At 39.6% G+C, this 16,133-nt stretch overlaps 2 pseudogenes; one reads left to right on the forward strand and one right to left on the reverse strand.

The window, feature by feature from the left end:
• Positions 1 to 6,186: 6,186 nt before the first annotated feature.
• Hmgb4l10 (high-mobility group box 4 like 10) lies at positions 6,187 to 6,742 on the forward strand (annotated as a pseudogene).
• On the reverse strand, positions 15,113 to 15,807 carry Rpl19-ps25 (ribosomal protein L19, pseudogene 25; annotated as a pseudogene).

The following is a 16,133-nucleotide window of genomic DNA, read 5'->3' on the forward strand; positions in this document are numbered from 1 at the left end:
ACCCATTTGCAAACTAGGGAATCCCATAAACATAGTAAACTAGAAGCCATTATATATACACAAAGGACCTGTAGGATGAAAAGGCAGAAGATGCCTATATATCTATATATAGAGGTATATAGATATAGATATATAGATATAATTATATATATAATAATAAAGCAATAAGATAAAGTTTCTAAAAAAGGGGGAAATTCTGACACAACATTATGAGACAGGGAACCTCCAAAGATACCACTGAGTTCCTTTTGTGTTGACCATCTAAGTTTGTTTCCCCAGTGAAGAAATTCCCTTGGAGGAAACTAAATTGTCATCTGCAAGCTTTTATCAATTGGAAATTGCTTCTGGGTTAGGGATGGAGCATGAGTCCACTTGTGTGTGTGTGTGTGTGTGTGTGTGTGTGTGTGTGTGTGTGTGTGTGTGTGTATGTGTGTGTGTGTGTGTAAATTTGTCTTATTTTGCTTATCGTAATAGTTTCTAATTACACTTATTTTCTTTTTTTTCTACTCATTTATTTCCCTATCACTTTATATCCCTATCACCACTCCTCTCCTCCTCGGCCCCACACTCACAGTCCCTCACCCTTCTCCACTCCCTTCTCCTCTGAAAGGGTGGAGGCCCCTCTAGGTATGCCCCCACTACAGAGCATCAAGTCTCCATAGGGCTAGGTGCTTCTTCTCCCACTGAAGCCCAACAAGTCAGCCCTGTCAGGGGAAGGGAATCTACGGACAAGCAACAGCCGTAGGGACATCCCCTGTTCCAGTTGTTGGGGGACACACATGGAGATTGAGCTGCACATCTGCTACTTATGTGCCAGATGCTACTCAGTCCAGCCTGTTTATGCTCTTTGGTTGGTGGTTCAGTCTCTGAGAGCCCCAAGGCTCCAGGTTAGTTCACTCTTTTGGTCTTCCTGTGGGGTTCCTATCCCCTTCAGGTCCCTCAATGGCTCCCCCTCAACTCTTTCATAAGAGTTGCCGAGCTCCATCAAATGTTTGGATGTGGATCTCTGCACAGGTTTCAGTCAGCTGCTGGGCGGAGCCTCTCAGAAGTGTACCCACTTTGTTCAGTTCTAGGGCCACATCTGGTACAGTTCTGGGTAGATCCTGTGTATGCTACCTCAGATTGCTACTTTTTGCCTATTTTTTAATAAAACAGTAGTATTTGGTTTTACCTTAGGACCATGAGCTCTAGATAGTCACTCCCAACTCATGGAGTGGGCCTTAAGTCAAATTAGATATTGGTTGGTTATTCCCAAAGCTGTGTGTCAGTCACCATTTTCCTAGCATATCTTTCAGGTAGGACACCATTGTAGATCAAAGGGTTTGTGGCTAGGTGTTTGTTTTTCCTTTTGTAACACACAGAGTACCTTCCTGTACCAAAGATACTAGAACTTAGAGTGAGGTATGTAGGTACCAGCTTGACATCTTCATGTTTGATGAGTTGTGTAGTTATTGTCTTCAGTAGTGGGGCCTCAGTGTCAGTTTGTAGGGAGAAATTTATTGCCTTGGCAGCAGTCAGGATTCCCATGGGACCCTTTTGGTTAACAATTCAATTAAATGTATTCCAATCCTGGTACTGAAAGCTTCATTTGGTGATAAGAGAAGTCAAATTGGAACTCTGTCTCCCGCACTCTTTGGCAATTTCCTTCGGATCACCTACATATATGTACATATTTCAGAATGCTCTTCGATTTCCATATTACCCTTCCAGTGGTCCTTAATTTTAGTTGTTACTCCCTATATTCCATCCATAGTCCCCCTCTTTTCTCCCTCTCTTGAAATGATTCTCCATTTCCAGTCCTCTCCACTGATCCATTCATAGCTATCTATTCTATTTCCCTTTTCCAGGAAGAACTATACGTCCTACCCTGGTCCCAGTCCCTTACTTTATATGTAACATTTGTAGTTCTATCATTGAGTTAACAGCTAATATCCATACATTCTTCTCAGCTCCTCATGGTACTTTCTCCAAAATTGACCATATAATTGGTCAAAAAACGGGCCTCAACAGGTACAGAAAGATAGAAATAATCCCATGCCTGCTATCAGACCACCACGGCCTAAAACTGGTCTTCAATAACAATAAGGGAAGAATGCCCACATATACGTGGAAATTGAACAATGCTCTACTCAATGATAACCTGGTCAAGGAAGAAATAAAAAAAGAAATTAAAGACTTTTTAGAATTTAATAAAAATGAAGGTACAACATACCCAAACTTATGGGACACAATGAAAGCTTTGCCAAGAGGAAAACTCATAGCGCTGAGTGCCTGCAGAAAGAAACAGGAAAGAGCATATGTCAGCAGCTTGACAGCACACCTAAAAGCTCTAGAACAAAAAGAGGCAAATACACCTAGGAGGAGTAGAAGGCAGGAAATAATCAAACTCAGAGCTGAAATCAACCAAGTAGAAACAAAAAGGACCATAGAAAGAATCAACAGAACCAAAAGTTGGTTCTTTGAGAAAATCAACAAGATAGATAAACCCTTAGCCAGACTAACGAGAGGACACAGAGAGTGTATCCAAATTAACAAAATCAGAAATGAAAAGGGAGACATAACTACAGATTCAGAGGAAATTCAAAAAATCATCAGATCTTACTATAAAAGCCTATATTCAACAAAACTTGAAAATCTGCAGGAAATGGACAATTTCCTAGACAGATACCAGGTATCGAAGTTAAATCAGGAACAGATAAACCAGTTAAACAACCCCATAACTCCTAAGGAAATAGAAGCAGTCATTAAAGGTCTCCCAACCAAAAAGAGCCCAGGTCCAAACGGGTTTAGTGCAGAATTCTATCAGTCCTGCATAGAAGACCTCATACCAATATTATCCAAACTATTCCACAAAATTGAAACAGATGGATCACTCCCGAATTCCTTCTATGAAGCCACAATTACTCTTATACCTAAACCACACAAAGACCCAACAAAGAAAGAGAGCTTCAGACCAACTTCTCTAATGAATATCGATGCAAAAATACTCAATAAAATTCTGGCAAACCGAATCCAAGAGCACATCAAAACAATCATCCACCATGATCAAGTAGGCTTCATCCCAGGCATGCAGGGATGGTTTAATATACGGAAAACCATCAATGTGATCCATTATATAAACAAACTGAAAGAACAAAACCACATGATCATTTCATTAGATGCTGAGAAAGCATTTGACAAAATTCAACAGCCCATCATGATAAAGGTCCTGGAAAGAATAGGAATTCAAGGCCCATACCTAAACATAGTAAAAGCCATATACAGCAAACCAGTTGCTAACATTAAACTAAATGGAGAGAAACTTGAAGCAATCCCACTAAAATCAGGGACTAGACAAGGCTGCCCACTCTCTCCCTACTTATTCAATATAGTTCTTGAAGTTCTAGTCAGAGCAATCAGACAACAAAAGGAGGTCAAGGGGATACAGATCAGAAAAGAAGAAGTCAAAATATCACTATTTGCAGATGATATGATAGTATATTTAAGTGATCCCAAAAGTTCCACCAGAGAACTACTAAAGCTGATAAACAACTTCAGCAAAGTGGCTGGGTATAAACTTAACTCGAATAAATCAGTAGCCTTCTTCTACACAAAAGAGAAACAAGCTGAGAAAGAAATTAGGGAAACGACACCCTTCATAATAGACCCAAATAATATAAAGTACCTCGGTGTGACTTTAACCAAGCAAGTAAAAGATCTGTACAATAAGAACTTCAAGACTCTGAAGAAAGAAATTGAAGAAGTCCTCAGAAGATGGAAAGATCTCCCATGCTCATGGATTGGCAGGATGAATATAGTAAAAATGGCCATTTTACCAAAAGTGATCTACAGATTCAATGCAATCCCCATCAAAATACCAATCCAATTCTTCAAAGAGTTAGACAGAACAATTTGCAAATTCATCTGGAATAACAAAAAACCCAGGATAGCTAAAACTATCCTCAACAATAAAAGGACTTCAGGGGGAATCACTATCCCTGAACTCAAGCAGTATTACAGAGCAATAGTGATAAAAACTGCATGGTATTGGTACAGAGACAGACAGATAGACCAATGGAATAGAATTGAAGACCCAGAAATGAACCCACACACCTATGGTCACTTGATTTTTGACAAAGGAGCCAAAACCATCCAATGGAAAAAAGATACCATTTTCAGCAAATGGTGCTGGTTCAACTGGAGGGCAACGTGTAGAAGAATGCAGATCGATCCATGCTTATCACCCTGTACAAAGCTTAAGTCCAAGTGGATCAAGGACCTCCACATCAAACCAGACACACTCAAACTAATAGAAGAAAAACTAGGGAAGCATCTGGAACACATGGGCACTGGAAAAAATTTCCTGAATAAAACACCAATGGCTTATGCTCTAAGATCAAGAATCGACAAATGGGATCTCATAAAACTGCAAAGCTTCTGTAAGGCAAAGGACACTGTGGTTAGGACAAATCGGCAACCAACAGATTGGGAAAAGATCTTTACCAATCCTACAACAGATAGAGGCCTTATATCCAAAATATACAAAGAACTCAAGAAGTTAGACTGCAGGGAGACAAATAACCCTATTAAAAATGGGGTTCAGAGCTAAACAAAGGATTCACAGCTGAGGAATGCCGAATGGCTGAGAAACACCTAAAGAAATGTTCAACATCTTTAGTCATAAGGGAAATGCAAATCAAAACAACCCTGAGATTTCACCTCACACCAGTGAGAATGGCTAAGATCAAAAACTCAGGTGACAGCATTGGTGGCAAGGATGCGGAGAAAGAGGAACACTCCTCCATTGTTGGTGGGATTGCAGACTGGTACAACCATTCTGGAAATCAGTCTGGAGGTTCCTCAGAAAATTGGACATTGAACTGCCTGAGGACCCAGCTATACCTCTCTTGGGCATATGCCCAAAAGATGCCCCAACATATAAAAAGACACGTGCTCCACTATGTTCATAGCAGCCTTATTTATAATAGCCAGAAGCTGGAAAGAACCCAGATGCCCTTCAACAGAGGAATGGATACAGAAAATGTGGTACATCTACACAATGGAATATTACTCAGCTATCAAAAACAATGACTTTATGAAATTCGTAGGCAAATGGTCGGAACTGGAAAGTATCATCCTGAGTGAGGTAACCCAATCACAGAAAAACACACATGGTATGCACTCATTGATAAGTGGCTATTAGCCCAAATGCTTGAATTACCCTAGATGCCTAGAACAAATGAAACTCAAGACGGATGATCAAAATGTGAATGCTTCACTCCTTCTTTAAAAGGGGAATAAGAATACCCTTGGCAGGGAATAGAGAGGCAAAGATTAAAACAGACACAGAAGGAACACCCATTCAGAGCCTGCCCCACATGTGGCCCATGCATATACAGCCATCCAATTAGACAAGATGGATGAAGCAAAGAAGTGCAGGCTGACAGAAGCCGGAAGTAGATCTCTCCCGAGAGACACAGCCAGAATACAGCAAACACAGAGGCGTATGCCAGCAGCAAACCACTGAATTGAGAATAGGACCCCCGTTGAAGGAATCAGAGAAAGAACTGGAAGAGCTTGAAGGGGCTCGAGACCCCATATGTACAACAATGCCAAGCAACCAGAGCTTCCAGGGACTAAGCCACTACCTAAAGACTATACATGGACTGACCCTGGACTCTGACCTCATAGGTAGCAATAAATATCCTAGTAAGAGCACCAGTGGAAGGGGAAGCCCTGGGTCCTGCTAAGACTGAACCCCCAGTGAACTAGATTGTTGGGGGGAGGGCGGCAAGGAGGGAGGATGGGAAGGGGAGCACCCATAAAGAAGGGGAGGGGGGAGGGGGATGTTTGCCCGGAAACCGGGAAAGGGAATAACACTCGAAATGTATATAATAAATACTCAAGTTAATTTAAAAAAAAAAGAAAAAGAAAAAGAAATAGCAAATAAAAAAAAGAAAAAAGAAAAAAGAGGGCCTTCCTGTAAATGGCTGAGCTTGGCTGCCATTGGTCAGCTCAGGGATGACGTCATAATTGCCTTCTTTGACCCAACAATGCCCACCAGCACTGAAAAGGCTGGGTCCTGGCTGAGGCACACACAGAGGGAACATTTCACCACATGGAGGGCACTATCTAGGTTGCTCATGCTGTGAAAAGACTAATTGCTGCTATCCAATCAGCAGGATCGGAATTCATGCTTTTATAAACATGGGAAAAGAAAGCAAACTGAGACCAAAGGTGAACGTCTCTCCTTAGGTCCATTTTATGATGGACTTCAAAAATCAAATGAAGGAGCAACAGCCAAACACCTGTTATGACTTTACCGAATTTTCTAGAAAGTGTTCTGAAAAGTGGAGGTCGATCTCGAAGAAGGAAAAGAAGAAGTATGAAGCCCTAGCCAAGCGCGACAAAGATCGGTACCAACATGAAATGAGAAACTACACCGGACCAAGAAGGGAGAGAAGAAGGAGGGATGCGAATGCACCGCGGAAGCCCCCATCCTCATTCCTGCTCTTCTCCATGGATCACTTTGACCAGATAAAAGAAGAACACCCAAATTGGACTGTGGCGCAGGTGGCCAAGGCTGCCGGAAGGATGTGGTCCAGGTCTGCGGAAGTGGACAAAATCCCCTATGAGGAGAAGGCTGCTATTCTGTGGGCAAAGTACCTTGAAGAGCAGGAGGCCTACTACCACCAATGCCAGCGCGGGTAGTAAAACTTCTAGGGATGGGGCAAACCCAATCTGAAACAATAGACCTCATTCAACTGGCAAAAAAAACAAAAAACAAAAAACAGCTAATATCCACATATAAGTGAGTACATATATTTATCTTTCTAGGTCTGGGTTACCTCACTCAGAAAGATATTGGTTTGATTTTATATTTCTAGTTCCACCCATTTACCTGTGAATTTCATTGTTTTAAACAGCTCTGTAGTACTCCATTGCATAGACAGACCTCATTTTATTTGTCCATTCATCCACTGATAAGCATCTCCATTGTTTTCAATTTCTGGCTGTTATAAATAGAGTATCCATGAACATGGCTGAGCATGTGTCCCCATAGTAGCATGAGGTAGCTAGATCTTCAGGTAGATTGATTCTCACCTACTTAAGGAACTGCCACATTGATTTCCATAGCGTTCATACAGGTTTGCACCTACAGCACCAATGGAGGAGTGCTCCTCTTGGTCTACAGTCTCACCAGCAGGAGCTATTGCTTGGTTTATTGATCTTTGTCGTTCTGAGAGGTGTAACATGAAATTGCAATTGTATTGATTTCTAGTTCTCTGATGGATGTTGAACTTTTCTTTAAGTGTTTCTTAGCCATTTGAGTTTCCTTTTTTGAGAATTCTCTTTTATAAAGATCTGTACCTCTTTTTTAATTGGGTTATTTGTTTTCTTGATGTTTAGTTTTCTGAGTTATTTATATATGTTGGAGATTAGTCCTGTATTGGATACATAGTTGGTTAAAAAAAAAAATTCTTTTCCCATTCTACAGGCTGCTTCCTTGTTCAAATGATGTTATCCTCGGCCTGACAGGAGTTTTTCAGTTCCATAAGGTCCCATTTACTAATAGTCAACCTTATAGCCTGAGCCACTGGTGTTCTCTGTTCAGCAAATTGTCTACTGTACCAACCAATACATTCAAGGATATTCTCCACTTACTCTTCAGATTTAGTAGATCTAGTTTTAAGTTGAGATCTTTGATGCACTTGGACTTGAATTTTGTACAAGTTTGCAGATATGAATCTATTTGCATTCTTCTACATGCAGACATCTAGTTAGGTCAGCACCGGCATTCATTTTGAAGATCCTATCTTTTTCCCAGTGTTTTTCTGACTGCTTTATCAGAACCCGAATGTCAATAGGTGTGGATTTATTATGCCTGAGTCTTCAATTTGATTACATTGATCATGTCTGATTTTGTACCAATAGTGTGTGTGTGTGTGCACACACGTGTGCACATGTGCATGAATGTTTATATGAAGCTGAAAACTGTCCTGTCAAGATCTGTGAAAAATTGTGTTGAAATTTTGATGAGGATTGTATTGAACCTGCAGATTACTTTTGATTAGCTGGCCATTTTTACTATGTTAAACCTACTGATCCATGAGAATGGGAGATTTTTCCATCATTTGATATTTTCTTCTATTGCTTTCTATTTTCCTGAAAGTGGTTATCAACTGTAGAAGCTGGAATTTTTATGGACACTTTTGTATACTATCATAGTATCTGCAAATAAAGATACTTGGACATTTTTGTAATTTGTGTCTTCTTGAACTCTTTAGTTTCTTATTGTTCTAGATAGAAGCCCAAGTATAATATTAAAGGGATATGGAGATAATAACAGCCTTGCTGCACACAAATTCCATGGGGGAGAGAGCTGGACCCTCAGAAGTGCAGACACTCCTGAGAAATCAGAGGAGACTACCCTCTGCCCACATTTCCGACCCAAAAGGGAATCACCTAGTGCCATCTATGCTATCTGGGCGCAGGGACCTAAGAGCAGTTAGGGGCAGGACCCTTTTGATTCCTGCCTGCGCCGAGAGCTGAAAGACAGTCACCAGGAGTGCCTATACATCCGAGAGCAGAGGTAAGACCAACTTTTCTGCTCCCAGTGATCTGTCTGGTGGACTCAGGACACATAAAGGCAGAAGTCCTCTGTGACAAGGCACGACCAGTTTCTGGATGTGCTTGGAACTGAACTGATCCCATCCCACAGGTCCCTGCTCCCAAATCCCACGGGGAGAGAGAGCTGAACACCCAGAAGTGCGGACCATCCTGAGACCGCAGGACAGACTACCACTTCTGCCCACCTTTGCCCACATCCATGACCCAAGAGGAAAGTACATAGTGCCTCTGGACACAGGAATATAGGAGCAGTCAGCAGCAGGAACCTGCAGTTCTGGTCTGCACCCTGAACTGAACTGAACTGAACTGAACTGAACTGAACTGAACTGAACTGGTCAAACAGCTCCCTGCACCCAAATCCCAAGGGGGAGAAAGCTGGACCCTCAGAAGTGCAAACATTCCAGAGAAATAAGAGGAGCTTACCCTCTGCCCACATTCCTAACCCAAGAGGAAACCACCTATTTCCCTCTTTGCCCTAGGGGCACAGGGATCTAGGAGAAGTCATGGACTGGACCCGTCCAATTCCTGCCTGCACCAAGAGCTGAAAGACCTGCTTACATACCCGAGAGCAGATCACTCTGTTCCCAGAAACAGATGAAAGAAAACAGGAAAACAGGTCTAGAGGAGTGCTGACACAGAGGCTTACAGTAGGGTCAAGCCACTGTCAGAAGCAGCAAGACAAGCTAACACCAGAGACAACCTGATGGGGGAAATGCAAGCACAGGAAACTAAGCCACAGAAATCAAAAATACTTGGCAATATCAGAGCCCAGTTCTCCCACCAAAGCAAATACTGGATATTCAAACACAATGGAAAAGCAAGATCTAGATTTAAAATCACACTTTATGACGATGATGATGGAGGACTTTAAGAAGGACATAAACAACTCTCTTAAAGAAATGCAGGACAACACAAGTAAGCAAGTAGAAGCCCTTAAAGAGGAAACAAAAATCTCTTAAAGAATTAAAGGAAAACACAAGCAAACAGGTGAAGGAATTGAACAAAACCATCCAGGATTTAAAATGGAAATAGAAACAATAAAAAAAAAAGCAAAAAGAGAGATAACCCTGGAGATAGAAAACCTAGGGAAGAGATCAGGATTCATAGATGCAAGCATCACCAAGAGAATACAAGAAATAGAAGAGAGAATCTCAGGAGCAGAAGATACCATAGAAAACATTGACACAACCATCAAAGATAATGTAAATCACAAAAAGCTCCTAGCCCAAAACATCCAGGAAATCCAGGACATAACGAGAAATCTAACCTAAGGATTATAGGTATAGAAGAGAGTGAAGACTCCCAACTTAAAGGGCCAGTAAATATCTTCAACAAATGTATAGAAAAAAACTTCCCTAACCTAAAGAAAGAGATGCCCATACACATAAAAGAAGCCCACAGAACTCCAAATAGATTGGACCAGAAAAGAAACTCCTCCCATCACATAATAGTCAAAACACAAAACGCACAAAATAAAGAAAGAATATTAAAAGCAGTAAGGGAAAAAGGTCAAGTAACATATAAAGGCAGACCTATCAGAATTACAACAGACTTCTCACCAGAGACTATGAAAGCCAAATGATCCTGGACAGATGTCATACAGACCCTAACAGAACAAAAATGCCAGCCCAGGCTACTATATCCAGCAAAACTCTCAATTAACATAGATGGAGAAATCAAGATATTCCATGATAAAATCAAATTCACACAATATCTTTCTACAAATCCAGCCCTACAAAGGATAATAGATGAAAAACTTTAGCACAAGGAAGGAAACTACACCCTAGAAAAAGCAAGAAAGTAATCTTGCAAAGAAACCAAAAGAAGAGAGACACACAAACATAATCCCACCTCTAAATATGATTTAACTTTGGTATATAGTACACACTGTGAAAACTATCCATTTCTTTAAGATTTTTTTTTTCTAATTTGGTTGGGTACAGATGATTCTCTGGATTTCCTATGTGTCTCCTGTTATGTCCTCTTCTTAATTTCTAGTTTTGTTAATCTGAGTATTCTCTGTGTATCTTTTAGTTAGTTTGGATAATAGTATCAATCTTACTGTTTTTCTCAAAGGAGCAACTCTATGTTTCTTTGATTATATGTATCACTTTGTGTGTTTCTTTGTTTCTTTTTACTTATTTCAGCTCTGAGTTTGATTATTTCTGGTTATCTGTTCCTTTTAGGTGTAATTTCCTTTCTTTCCTTTTTTTTGTTCTAGACCTTTCAAGTGTGCTGTTAAGTCAGTTAGAGCTCTCTCCAATTTTTTTTTTAATGTAGGCACTTAGTGCTATGAACTTGTGTCTTAGGATCACCTTGTGTCTTATAAATTTGGATATGTTGTTTAGTCATTGTAATTGAATTCTAGAAAGTCTTTAATTTCTATTTTCATTATTGTCTTGACCCACTGTTTAATCTGCAGCTAGTTTTTCAGTTTCCATTAGTTTGTAAGCTTTCATTGTTTCCGTTGTTGGTTTCCAGCTTTAATCTGTGATGGTCAGATGAGATGCAGGATGTTTTCAATTTTCTTTTATCTGTTGAAACTTGCTTTGTGGCAGAGTATGTGATCAATTTTGGAGAAAGTTCTGTGAAATGCTGGGATGATGGCATTTTTTGTGTTGGGGTGCGATGTTCTATAAATATCTGTTAAGTCCATTTGATTTATAATATCAGTCAACTCCAGCATTATCTCTGTTTTATTTTGCCTGGTAGATCAATCTATCTGTTGGCTAGAGTAGGGTATTGAAGTTTTCCACTATCAGTGTATGAGAACCAATATGTGATTTAAGCCTAATAGTGTTTCTTTTATGAACTTTGGTGCCCTTATGTTTAATGCATAGATGTTAAAAAACTGTAATGTCCTCCTGGTGGATTTTTCCTTTGATGAGTATGTAGTTTCCTTTCCTTATCTCTTCTGATTAGTTTTTGTTTGAAATCTATTTTGACAGATAATTAAAATGCTTAGTCTGATTGCTTCTTGGGTTCATTTGCTTGGAAGTTCTTTTTCCAACATTTACCCTGAGGTGATGTCTATCCTTTATGTTAGGATGTGTTTCTTGGATTGCCCCAGAAGGAGAGATTTTGTTTTTTGCATCCATTTGGTTTGTCTGTGTCTTTTTTATTGGAAAATTGAGGCCAGTGAAATTGAGAGATTCCAATAAGCAGTGCTTGTTGATACTTTCTATTCCATTGATGTTGTTTTTGCTGCTGCTGCTGCTGCTGCTGCTGCCTCTGCTTCTGCTGCTTCTGCTGCTGCTTCTGCTTCTGCTGCCGCTGCTTCTGCTGCTTCTGCTGCTGCTTCTGCTTCTGCTGCTGCTGCTGCTGCTGCTGCAATGGTGGCAACAACAGCGGTTGTGGTGGTGGTGGTGGTGGTGGTGGTGGGTGTGTGTGTGTGTGTGTGTGTGTGTGTGTGTGTGTGTGTTTCCCTTCTTTTGATTTGCTGGTACTGGAGTATATTTATTTATTCATTCCTTGGGTTTTCATGGGTATAGTTAACTTACTAGGTTTGGATTTTTCCCTCTAGCACTTTCTGTAAGGCTGGATTTGTAGAGAGATATTGTTTAATTTTTTTCATGGAATATCTTAGTTTCTACATATATTGTGATTGAATGTCTTGCTGGGTATAGTAGTCTAGACTGGCATTTATGGTCTCTTAAAATCTGCAGCACATCTGGCTTTTAAAAATCTCCATTGAGATCTTAGGCATAATTGTAATAGGTCTGTCTTTATATGTCACTTGGTCTTTTACCCTTGCAGCTTTTAGTATTCATTCTTCATTCTCTACGGTTAGTGTTTTAATTATTACAGTATAATGGGAAGTTCTTTTCTTGTCCAATATATTTTGGTGTTCTGTATGCTTCTTGTACCTGGATAGGCATGTTCTTCTTTAGGTTAGCAAAGTTTTCTTTTATAATTTTGTTGAAAATATTTTATGTGCCTTTGACCTGGGTTTCTTCTCCTTCTGCTATTCCTAGATTTGTTTTTTTTTCTTGATGTCCAAAGATTCCTAGATGTTTTGTGCCAAGAGATCTTCAGATTTATCACTTTCCTTGACTGGTGTATTCATTTCTTCTATCATGTCTTTAATGCCTGAGAGTTGCTCCTTTATCTTTTATATTCTGTTGGTGAGGCTTACCTCTGAGTTTTCTGTCCCTGTTTTTATACTTCTCATTTCTAGATTTCCCTCAGTTTGGGTTTTCTTTATTTATTCTATTTTCACTTTCAGGTCTTGAACAGTTTCATTCATTTCCTTCCACTATTTTTGTTTTCATAAATTTCTTTAATGTACTTATTCATTTTAAGGACCTCTATCACATTCATAAAGCCTATTCAAAGGTATTTTTCTTGTGTTTCAGTTATGTGGTAATGCTCAGGGCCTGCTGTGGTAGTGTTGTTAAGCTCTAATGGAGACATATTGTCCTAGCTGTTATTAATTGTGTTTTTACACTGGTGTTTAAGCATCTGGATTTGGGGAAGATTGTAATTCTAGGTGCTGATATTTGGTCTTGCCTTTGTTGGGTGTTTTGTTCCAGAGTTTCCCTCTTTGATTCTTTTTTGTAAATTTTTATTTATTTATTTTTACTTATTTTTACACTCCAGATTTCATTCCCTTCCCAGTCCACCCCCTCCCTGACAGTTCCACATCCCATACTTCCTCCCCACCCCCATGACTCCACAACACACACACACACACACACACACACACACACACACACACACACACACCAAAAACCAAACCAAACCAAAACACTATAGGAGTCACATAAATATGATGAAGTTGTGGCAGGAAAACATGGTCTAACTTACATTTTGCCATATCATCATGTTTGGGTGGTGAGAACTCTAAAAAAGAAGGAGATGCCAAATTAGCCTTTAAAGATTCAGACTGCAATCAAAACAGCACAAACAATTCAAACAGAAGCAGGTTGGGTTCTTTTTATTTATTTATTTTTCTAATCATGCTGTCATGGAGCATCTACCATATGCCAAGTGCTGGAGTCTACTCTGGTTTATAGAAAGAAAAAAATATAGCTTCTGTTGTTCAGGAGCCTAGAGAAGGAAAGGAGTTGAGATGTGAAAGAACAATGGGAGTGTCACCACATCTTCACTAGATATTGTCCCCCTTTTTACTTTTGTTTGGAAGAGCAATATATCCCAGACTCAAGAGATGAATCACAATTACTTTAAGCTATTCAAGAACTCTCATTTCTCTTTGCCAAATCTTCTTGCAAGTACAAGTGGTCATAAGATGAAGTTCTGTCCAAAGAAACATATAAGTGGAAATCTTTTGGAATGCTTTTATGGAAGATTTTATGGGGATTTCTCCAGCTTGATGAGAAAACCTTGCACTCTAGCCATTTTTCACATAAATGTGTGGATGCCATGCCTGCAGCTGTAGCAGCTAACTTGCAACCATGAGGCAATAAAATGAAAACAAAAATCCATATATTTGAAATGGAGCAAAAAATAGAAATAATTTAGGTTTTTCCATTAGACATTTCTAGACTTCTTGATGAGTAAACAAAGTAGTCTTTATTGTTTAAAACATCTCTGAGTTTTCTGTTACTTAAAAATAATGGATGTTACATATATTGGCTAATATCAACAATAAAGAAGTTAAAAAGATGACAGGAAAAATACCTTAAATATTGTATAACAACAATTCATATAAAACAGTAAGGATGAATTACTAGAAACATGCAACCTACAAAAACTGACTCTAGAAGCAATAGAAACTCTGACAAGTGACTGAATTTGTAATAAAAATCAAACTAAACTAAAACTCTCAACAATAAAAAGCCCATAACCATATGCATTCACTGGTGAATCCTACAAATTACAGAAGAAGAAGAAGAAGAAGAAGAAGAAGAAGAAGAAGAAGAAGAAGAAGAAGAAGAAGAAGAAGAAGAAGAAGAAGAATTACAGCCATCTGTAATGAAATCTGATTACCTACTCTAGTGTGTCTGAAGACAGAGACAGTGTACTCACATATATAAAATAAATAAATCTTTAAAAAAAAGAAGAAGAAGGGGAGGGGAGGGGGAGGGGGAGGGGAAGGGGAGAAGGGAAGAAGGGGAAGGGGAAAGGGAAAGGGAGAGGGGAAGAAGGGGAAGGGGAAAAAAGACTAAATTTTCTCAAATTCCTTCAAAATTAATAAGAGGAATAGATTTTTAATTATATGAATCCATAATTTCCCTGATACCAAATATTCCTTATGAATGTAGATGCAAAATTCTCAAGAATACAAGGAAGAAAGTCACATAATCATCAACATTTATGTAAAAAATAAAAAATAAGATCATTTGACAAAATCTAAAGCCCTTTCCTGATTAGAGCACTAAAACTATAAGAATAAAAGATAAGCTCCCAAACATATAAAAGGCCATATATGAAGAACACACAACTCAAATCATACCAAATGCTTTCCTAATATTATAAACAAGACAAGAATGTCTGTTTCTACACTGTTTCTCATCACTGCATTGACAGTTTTTTTTTAACAGACAAAGGCTTGTTTTATTTTAATGGCTGATCCACGAGAGGCCACAGCCAGGCCACTATGTACAGACATGAGGGAAGCTTCATTTCTTGGTCTCTTCCTCCTTGGACAGAGTCTTGATGATCTCCTTCTTTGCCTGGAGGCGCTCCTCCCAGCGCTTTCATGCTTCCTTGGTTTTAGACCTGCGAGTCTCAGCCTGGTCAGCCAGTAGCTTCTTGCGAGCCTTGTCTGCCTTCAGTTTGTGAATGTGCTCCATGAGAATCCGCTTGTTTTTGAACACATTCCCTTTGACCTTCAGGTACAGACTGTGATACATATGGCGGTCAATCTTCTTAGATTCCCGGTATCTCCTGAGAAGCTGGTACAGGATCCTCATTTTTCTCATCCAGGTCACCTTCTCAGGCACCCGAGTGTTGGCAGTACCCTTCCTCTTCCCTATGCCCATATGCCCACCCTTCCATCGGGCCAAGGTATTTTTCCAGCAGCAAGCCCGGGAATGGACAGTCACATGCTTCCGTATGATCAGCCCATCTTTGATCAGCTTCCTGATCTGCTGATCAGAGTTGGCATAGGCGATTTCGTTGGTCTCTTTGGGGTCCAACCAGACCTGCGTTTTACCACAGAGAAGGACACTAGAGACAAGTCTCTTCTGTAGCCTGAGCATGCTCATGGCTGTTGACACAGCAGTGAAAGGAAAAGCGCATTGACAGTTCTGCACATAGCAATTATGTAAGAATTATAAGAGAATGGAGCACACACATTGGAATGAGCAACACTTTTCCAGACTGTCATGGCCTTACAGAGAATATCTTATATTTATATAATTCACGTAAAAAGTAGTTTAGTAGTGTTAATAAATGCTACAATTACAAGATGTCATAATCAACACGCAAAACTCACTTGTACTCCTCTACCATGATGATGAATGATCTAAAATTAAACCCAGAAATAATTTTCTACCATCTGACTGTTTGTTTTCCTCCTAATTCATTTTCTGAAACCTAACCACCAAAATGATTTCAAT

The sequence above is a fragment of the Rattus norvegicus genome, chromosome X (assembly GCF_021556685.1).
Source record: "Rattus norvegicus strain SHRSP/BbbUtx chromosome X, alternate assembly SHRSP_T2T, whole genome shotgun sequence".
Taxonomy (NCBI): domain Eukaryota; kingdom Metazoa; phylum Chordata; class Mammalia; order Rodentia; family Muridae; genus Rattus; species Rattus norvegicus.